The sequence below is a fragment of the Hakea prostrata genome, chromosome 3 (assembly GCF_041222555.1).
Source record: "Hakea prostrata isolate BN-2017 chromosome 3, UWA_Hpros_2, whole genome shotgun sequence".
Lineage (NCBI taxonomy): Eukaryota > Viridiplantae > Streptophyta > Magnoliopsida > Proteales > Proteaceae > Hakea > Hakea prostrata.
The window spans coordinates 28,453,959-28,461,876 of NC_142602.1; the positions used below are offsets into that span (position 1 = coordinate 28,453,959).

The following is a 7,918-nucleotide window of genomic DNA, read 5'->3' on the forward strand; positions in this document are numbered from 1 at the left end:
ATGTATCAGAACAAATTTGGACTCTCCTGGATAGAATGTTCCAAAACTAGTACTAGTCCATCGACAAATGGCCGTGAGCTCCATGCAAATAACATTTGTTTCCAGACATCTACCAGCAGCAGCGAAGATAACTTCACCCATTTCATTTCTTTCAAGAATCCCATATCCTCCTTGATTCCCCATGACAGAGCCGTCACAATTGAGAGAAATCCATTCCGCAGATGGCTTATTCCAAGTTAGAGCACGTGGTCTTGAAATCCTATATTGCACCTTAATCATTTTAGTTGTACAACCAATTTTAGTTGTACAACCAACTTGTTTTTTTCTAAACATCCTCAATGTATCCATAATTTAAAAAAGTACTACATTTTGGTGTAATGTGGCACACTTTGCGTATCTTCGAACGTATTAAAAATTCTTCATTTGAATATTTTATATATTTTTTTAGATATACACGCGTGCATTTGCTCGTTCGGTTTTGAAACTGAAAAGAATCTATAGAACAAAATAAGAGAGAACGAAAAGATTGAACAATCGGTTATCCGCATAAATTCTTCTCTGCAACCTCTTAACCCTCAGAGAAAGAACTGTAGATACAAACCCTAGAGAAGAAATAGAGAGCTCTCAAGTTCAAGAAGAGTGAGATGGGAAAGAAGAAGGCTGAACAAACGGGCGCTGCCTCAAAACCCAAAGAAGGGAAGAGGCTTTCCGTCTCAGCCATGCTCGCAAGCATGGATGAAAAATCTGATAAACCTACCAAGAACACTTCTTCCTCAAAATCAAAATCAGCCCCAAAGGTCTCTTCTTACACGGATGGTGTCGATCTCCCTCCCTCAGATGACGAAGAAGAAATCGATATTGAACTAGAAGAAAAGAAGAAAGCCCTTAAGCAGAAACTCGATCCAAAGGACCTTGATATTTCTGTATCGGAGAAAGAATTAAAGAAGCGAGAGAAGAAGGATATGATTGCTGCCCATGTTGTAGAACAAGCTCGCCAAGAAGCCCTTAGAGACGATCGTGATGCCTTCACTGTTGTAATTGGTAGCCGGGCTTCGGTCCTTGATGGTGAAGATTCTGCAGATGCTAATGTAAAGGATATCACGGTTGAGAATTTCTCTGTGTCGGCGAGAGGGAAAGAGTTGTTGAAAAATGCTTCGGTGAAGATTTCTCATGGCAAGAGATACGGTTTGATTGGTCCTAATGGGATGGGGAAGTCGACCCTGTTAAAGCTTCTTGCTTGGCGGAAGATTCCGGTGCCAAAGAACATAGATGTGCTTTTGGTGGAACAGGAGGTGGTTGGTGATGAGAAGACGGCGCTTCAAGCTGTGGTTTCAGCCAATGAAGAACTCGTGAAGCTTCGTCAGGAGGTTGCTGCTCTACAGAATGGAGCTTCTGCTGAAGAAGAAGAAGAAGAAGAAGAAGACGATGATGGAGTTGCAGGTGAGAAGCTTGTAGATTTGTATGAAAGGTTGCAGTTGATGGGCTCTGATGCGGCAGAGGCTCACGCATCAAAGATTCTTGCTGGTTTGGGTTTCACAAAGGAGATGCAAGGTAGGCCTACCAAGTCCTTTAGTGGTGGCTGGAGGATGAGAATTTCATTGGCTAGGGCTTTGTTTGTGCAGCCAACCCTTCTGTTGCTTGATGAACCCACAAACCATCTTGACCTTAGAGCTGTTCTGTGGCTAGAGGAGTACTTGTGCAGGTGGAAGAAGACTCTTGTTGTAGTTTCACATGACAGAGATTTCCTCAACACCGTCTGCTCTGATATTATTCATCTCCATGATATGAAACTCCATTTCTATCGAGGCAATTTTGATGAATTTGAATCTGGGTATGACCAGCGCCGCAAGGAGACGAACAAAAAGTATGAGATCTACGAGAAGCAAGTTAGGGCTGCAAGGAGGTCTGGGAATCGGGTTCAGCAGGAGAAGGTTAAGGATAGAGCTAAATTTGCTGCGGCAAAGGAAGCATCAAAGAACAAGTCAAAGGGGAAGGTGGACGAAGACGACGCCCCACCCGAGGTTCCTCAGAAATGGAGGGATTACAGTGTGGAGTTCCACTTCCCTGAACCGACTGAACTCACCCCACCTCTCTTGCAGCTCATTGAAGTTACTTTTAGCTATCCAAATAGGGAGGATTTTAAGCTTTCTAATGTTGATGTGGGTATTGATATGGGAACCCGTGTAGCCATTGTTGGGCCTAATGGAGCTGGGAAATCGACCCTGCTCAATCTTTTGGCTGGAGATTTGGTTCCAAGTGAGGGAGAAGTAAGAAGAAGTCAGAAGCTCAGGATTGGGAGATATTCACAGCACTTTGTGGATCTATTAACTATGGATGAGACCCCAGTTCAATATCTTCTCCGGCTTCATCCAGATCAAGAAGGTTTAAGCAAACAAGAAGCTGTTCGCGCAAAGCTTGGAAAATTTGGGCTCCCTAGCCATAACCACCTTACTCCTATTGCAAAATTATCAGGAGGGCAAAAAGCCCGAGTTGTTTTTACTTCAATTTCCATGTCAAGGCCTCACATTTTGCTATTGGATGAGCCCACGAATCATTTGGATATGCAAAGTATTGATGCGTTGGCTGACGCACTGGATGAGTTTACTGGTGGAGTAGTATTGGTCAGTCATGATTCTAGGTTAATATCAAGGGTCTGTGATAATGAAGAAAAGAGTGAGATCTGGGTTGTAGAAAATGGGACTGTGAGAAGCTTCCTAGGGACTTTTGATGACTACAAAGACGAGCTCATGAAAGAGATCAAGGCAGAGGTGGATGATTGAATCAGCTTTTAAGACTAGGTATTTATTGTTTCAATCATATAATAAGCTTTTTCTTCAGATCGTTCTCTCTGTTTTTGGGTAACATTACTGAGAGTTCTAAAATAGTTGAATCTTTGTGTTATATTAGAGTCTTTTTCTCTGATCTCGAGGAAATGTAGAATACAAAGCCCAAAAATTGTGTTTCTGGGTTTATCTAATCAGATGAGAATATTCATAATGATATATTTGTACTCAAATTATGCAATTTCTCATTTTGAAATTCTGATGTATTTGTACTCAAATTATGCAATTTCTCATTTTGAAATTCTGTATGTGTTCAATATGTGTGATTCTGTTTTATGTCTTTGATTTGATGCCACCAATTAAATAAAGTTAACTACTAATAATTGATGAAGTTTTTCTGAGAGATTTGGACATTGGGGATGCTTTTTTCTTCCTCTCCATTTTCTCTGTTTTTGGCATTATTTCATTATTTAATTAAGGGATCGGTTAGTCTAATAGTCTCCTTATTGGCTGTTAGATGGAGATAGGAATGTTATGTCTAAGTTCCTGCATCTATGTACATGCGAGGCATTTACTGTTTTGGTCTGTGGATTCAGATTTCATACATGGGATTCTGTTTAACTCTTGTGTATTCGAGAGTTTTTAAATGCTGTGAGAATGTTGTTGTCCAGATGTTGATTTTGCATTAAGGCATTTTCCAGCACCTGGGCATGTGAGTTCCTTACCGTTTGTGTGCCTTGATTTTCCTCCCAGTTATAAAAGCCTTTTGGTAGATGGAACACATTATTGTGATAGACTACCATGCATTTTTGTCACCATACGTACTTTTAAAAAGTAAAAGAAACAACAATGGAAACAAAACAATAGTTGAAAAAGAAAGGAGGAACTTCAAGATGAAGAGGAGAATTCTGAAGAGAATTCATTCTCCGCCCAAATGCCTAAAGTGATGCTTGTGAGCAGGTAATTCTCCTCTTCCTTAATTTGTTCCTAGGTTCAGTAACAAATAACCACATAAACCAAAAACCATATGGCATATTGAATAAGATGAGAACATGAAACTGCATTAACTAGAAAGAAACCATGTCTGGTGGTAATGAAACTAAGCTATAACATCACCCCAGTATAATTGAACAATTCTATAAGAGTATGGTTGCAATCTAATGGTCAGGTTAAGACACAATGACTTTGAGAAGTTCCAATCACTAGATGTGAATGAAGCTGGGGGTTAGTGGAAGATTGCAAATCCAGGATTACACCCAAAAAAACAATGTCAATTATGATGGCTAGAACAGAAGTTGTGGAGGACTGAAAGATCTGCTCTAAGATAACTCCACAGTAGGTGCCGCATGTCAGAGAAGATATACAATGACTTTACCTTGTAGTTGCTGGATGATGTCAACACGTCTACTTACAGAGTAGCTAGCAACATCACTGCTGTAAACATAGTTGTCATGGTGTTATAGGCATTGCCCTCCCCCTTCTTTCTTTTTTGGGGGTGGGGGTTGGAATAAAACTAAGGTGACACCAGCTAGGTGACACCAGCTAGGTGACAAGGTGTTGCCGAGGTGACACTGAACTCCTAGGCACCAGTTTGCTGTTTGAGCATCTGAGTGTTGCCTTGACAACTATGCTGTAACAGGTATCAAAGACTCCATATAACCAGGTTTACAGTAGTAATAAATAGAAGCAATAGAGAAGGGAGGAATAGGGGGATATGTTCAAGGCCTTTGTCAGTCTCTAACTAACCCTGACAAAGTCTCATGACCACTGTTTCTCACGGCTACTAGTACAAAGACAAAGCAAACCTCGTTCATTAAAATCATGGGGTTGAGCTCTCAGGCATTTCTGGAACTAGTGAAGTGTAGGTCCTTACATGCGGTGGTGGATTCTAGGACAAGAAGTTACATAAATACAAACTAAAAGTACTGCTAAATATTAAAATAGAAACTAAACTGATTATGGCTCTCTTTGATGAGTTCGATTTTGTATATTGGTTTCTTAGAAAATAATTCGATTTTTTTCTGGGGGGAGGCGGGGCTGGGGTTGTCAGGAAGTTGGTTGCTTCCTCAGGTAGAAAATTTGCTGAGGAGGGATTGGTTGCAAAAAGAAAATGGCCATTTGTGATTTCAGAGCTTCAAAGCTCTGTATTGTTTTATTTGGAAAGCAGGACTACCACATAGGCACCATCAAAGTTCAGCACCAAAGAGAGTGGGGAGAAAATGAAAAAAAATGGCCACTTTCCATGGTTGAGTTTTTGCTGCATCATGTGGAGCTTTGCCACTCAAGCCTTAAAAAGAGGCAGCATGGAAGAAGATAGCAAGGCCACTTTCCAGTTCGAGTTTTAGCTGCATTATGGGGAGTCACTGTTCAACATTCAAATGTGGCAGCATGAAAGAGAGTGAAAAATGGCCACTTTGAAGAGAGAGAATGCATGCCTAGAATAACACAGGATTTGAATATGGGAAGATGTCCACTTCTTATATTTCATTCCTGCATTGATCTGACAGGGAAATTCACCTGTAGTACCAATGTCAAAGGAATATTCTTCTGAGAAATCAGGAACAAACCGACCCAAGTGTACCAGTTCTGGTTTTCTCCATAGAACTCAAGAGCCAAGCGGAGGAGAGGAACAAGAAAATTTTGTTTGATTTGACCAATAACCCTTGAGGGAAAAAAGGAGAATCACAAAAATAATTTGGTGGATTATATACATAAAAAGTCAGTCAATCTTTTAGGAGACTTTTTAAGATACTGCTTGGAAAATTTTAAAAAGTTGAAGTGTTGTTCCTTTTGTGCCTTCTGACTTTGCTAGGCTCGTCTCGTCTCTGTTCCTCTCTCTTGTATTCTCCCTTCTCCCCTTTTCCTTGCTTTTGGTTATGAATTCTTTATTCATTAAGAAAACGAAAATGAACCCCTCAATATAAAAATACTCAAATTTGGAATTTAATCCAGAGGTCTTCAGCAATTGAGCCCAATTTATGGATCTATATGCAAATAGAAGATGCAGAGTCTAACTTAACTTCTAGGGCTTTGCCTTTCTTTCTAGATGATCTGGAGTTTTTAGCAAATCAAATTCTTACTCCCTCTAATTGGCTCCAGTTGACAAGTTGGCTTTGCTGCAAAATTGTTGCATATTCTGGGAGCAATAAACACAGTTTAATAAATCATTCTGTCAATTTAATATATATTAACTATATTTCAATTCACTTACAATCGCATTATTGGTAGACAACAAACTTTATACAACTATTATTGGTAATGCTTAGTTTTGATAATGCTTATTACAAGGACCAACCTACTGAGCAAGAAGGGCTTGTTACACTCTGATCAACAGCTCTCCAGTGGTGGCTCTACAGATTCTCAGATTACCACCTACGGCACAAACCGGCTTTCTTGACTGATTTTGCAAAGGCAATGCTGAAAATGGGAAATCCTAGTCCTCTCATGGTTACTAATAGAGAGATCAGAGTCAAATGCAAGAAGAACAATAACTACCCCTGAGAGGACTGAGATTTCCAAATTTTTACCACTGCCTTTGTAAAATCAGTTAAGAAAGCCGAAGAGTTTGTGCCGATGGTGATAACCGGAGAATCTGTAGAGCCACAATTGTAGAGCTGTTGATCAGAGTGTCACAAGTCTTCTTGCTCAATAGGTCCTTGTAATAAGCATTATCAAAACTAGTTCTACTTATAGTGTCAAGAGGAGAGAGATTATCGTTACCGCTTGTGGTTGAGCAACTTCTCACCAGGGATGAAGCAAAGGATTTATCTTTATCAATGCTCTTTTCATGGTAGAGACGAGCTCTAAATGCGGCACACCTAGCTTGACCTATGGTGTGAGCTCCTGAGAGAGCTACCATTTCCTTGATCCATAGTGAAACCTTTGTTGGAGAAAGTCGAGATCAGGTCACTAAGATTTAAGGTTGGGGCAGGGGAGGTCAGCGTTTGCTGTGCTTAAACTTGCTGTAATTGAATCTCTTCTGCCCAACTGAACCGTCCTTGGAAGTCCACCCAACTGCAACGCATAGTTCTTCATAAATAGTTGCACAAAATGCACATGAAACACATATAGCTACGAGTGATGAGGGCTTACAGCGACAACCGAGTTGCGAGCAGCAACAGCAACAACATCAGCACAAGAGACCACACAGGGGCAGATGCTCTCAACTGTGAATTTGATGATGTCCATCTCGTCGAACCCTTCAACTGAATTCTTATTTGGTTTTGCAGTTTTCTCTCCCGTGAAGGTTAGCGTGTCGTCCAAAGGAGCCGATGCATCACAACCCTGTAGCACATACATGTAAAAATGCAACTGCTGTTAATATCTCTGCGCTGTAAGGTAAGGAAATCGATACTGGTGAAAGAGAAGGAATGGAATAGAAATGCTAGCTAGAGAAAAAAAGAGAAGTTCGACTGAGGGTAGATTCACTCACGAAACAGTCATGAAAATGCATACGGAGAATGTCAGCACCCATTAGAGGGTCCTTGAAAACCAGGTCGTCCACAGCAGACTTTGATGGTTGAGAGAGCATTGGGACATGAAGGGTCCATAATAAGGGAGGGATAGCTAAGCAGAGGCCACCCCCGGAACCAGGAAATCTGAGAAAATGGCAATAAATGAGGAAGAACAAGCCATGATTAAGAGTCTTGACTACACTCAAAGAGAACTAAAACAGTGAATGAATGAAATTGAAGAAGCTGGAATGATCGAGCTTTTCCTGAGTAGTTTAGTTGCAGAACACTACCTCAGGCTCCCCTTATTTATAGATCGAGCTTTTACTGTGTGTGTGAGAGGGAGAGAAAGAGAGAGAGAGAGAGACAACCGACCACAGCTGGAGAGAACTGACCATAGCTGGATATAGTACTGAGGAGGTAAGAGGAAGTTTCCTTTATACAAAAATAAATAAATGAATGAAAATTAGGAAAATAATTTACCCCTCACGCACATTGGGTGGCTTGCACCATTATTTAGTGTTGGTGAAAACTTGGTTTTTCTTGACACCCATAACCATCGGGAATTTATCAGGTCCATTTTCTTGCAAGAATTTATAAATGTGTGTCATGTGTTTCAACGTCATATAAAATTGTTGAAATTCACTTATTTAATGTGACTGATAAATAATTTTCAACCATTTG

General features: G+C 40.4%; 2 pseudogenes across 1 annotated transcript; one reads left to right on the forward strand and one right to left on the reverse strand.

Moving 5' to 3' along the window:
- Window positions 1-526: 526 nt before the first annotated feature.
- Window positions 527-2,998, forward strand: LOC149021989 (ABC transporter F family member 4 pseudogene; annotated as a pseudogene).
- Window positions 2,999-4,045: 1,047 nt separating this feature from the next.
- On the reverse strand, window positions 4,046-7,618 carry LOC149021990 (cationic peroxidase 1-like; annotated as a pseudogene). The gene is made up of 3 exons (XR_016172388.1): window positions 7,216-7,618; window positions 6,876-7,067; window positions 4,046-6,797 (listed from the first exon to the last, which is right to left on the reverse strand). The product of XR_016172388.1 is annotated as a cationic peroxidase 1-like (transcript).
- Window positions 7,619-7,918: the final 300 nt, after the last annotated feature.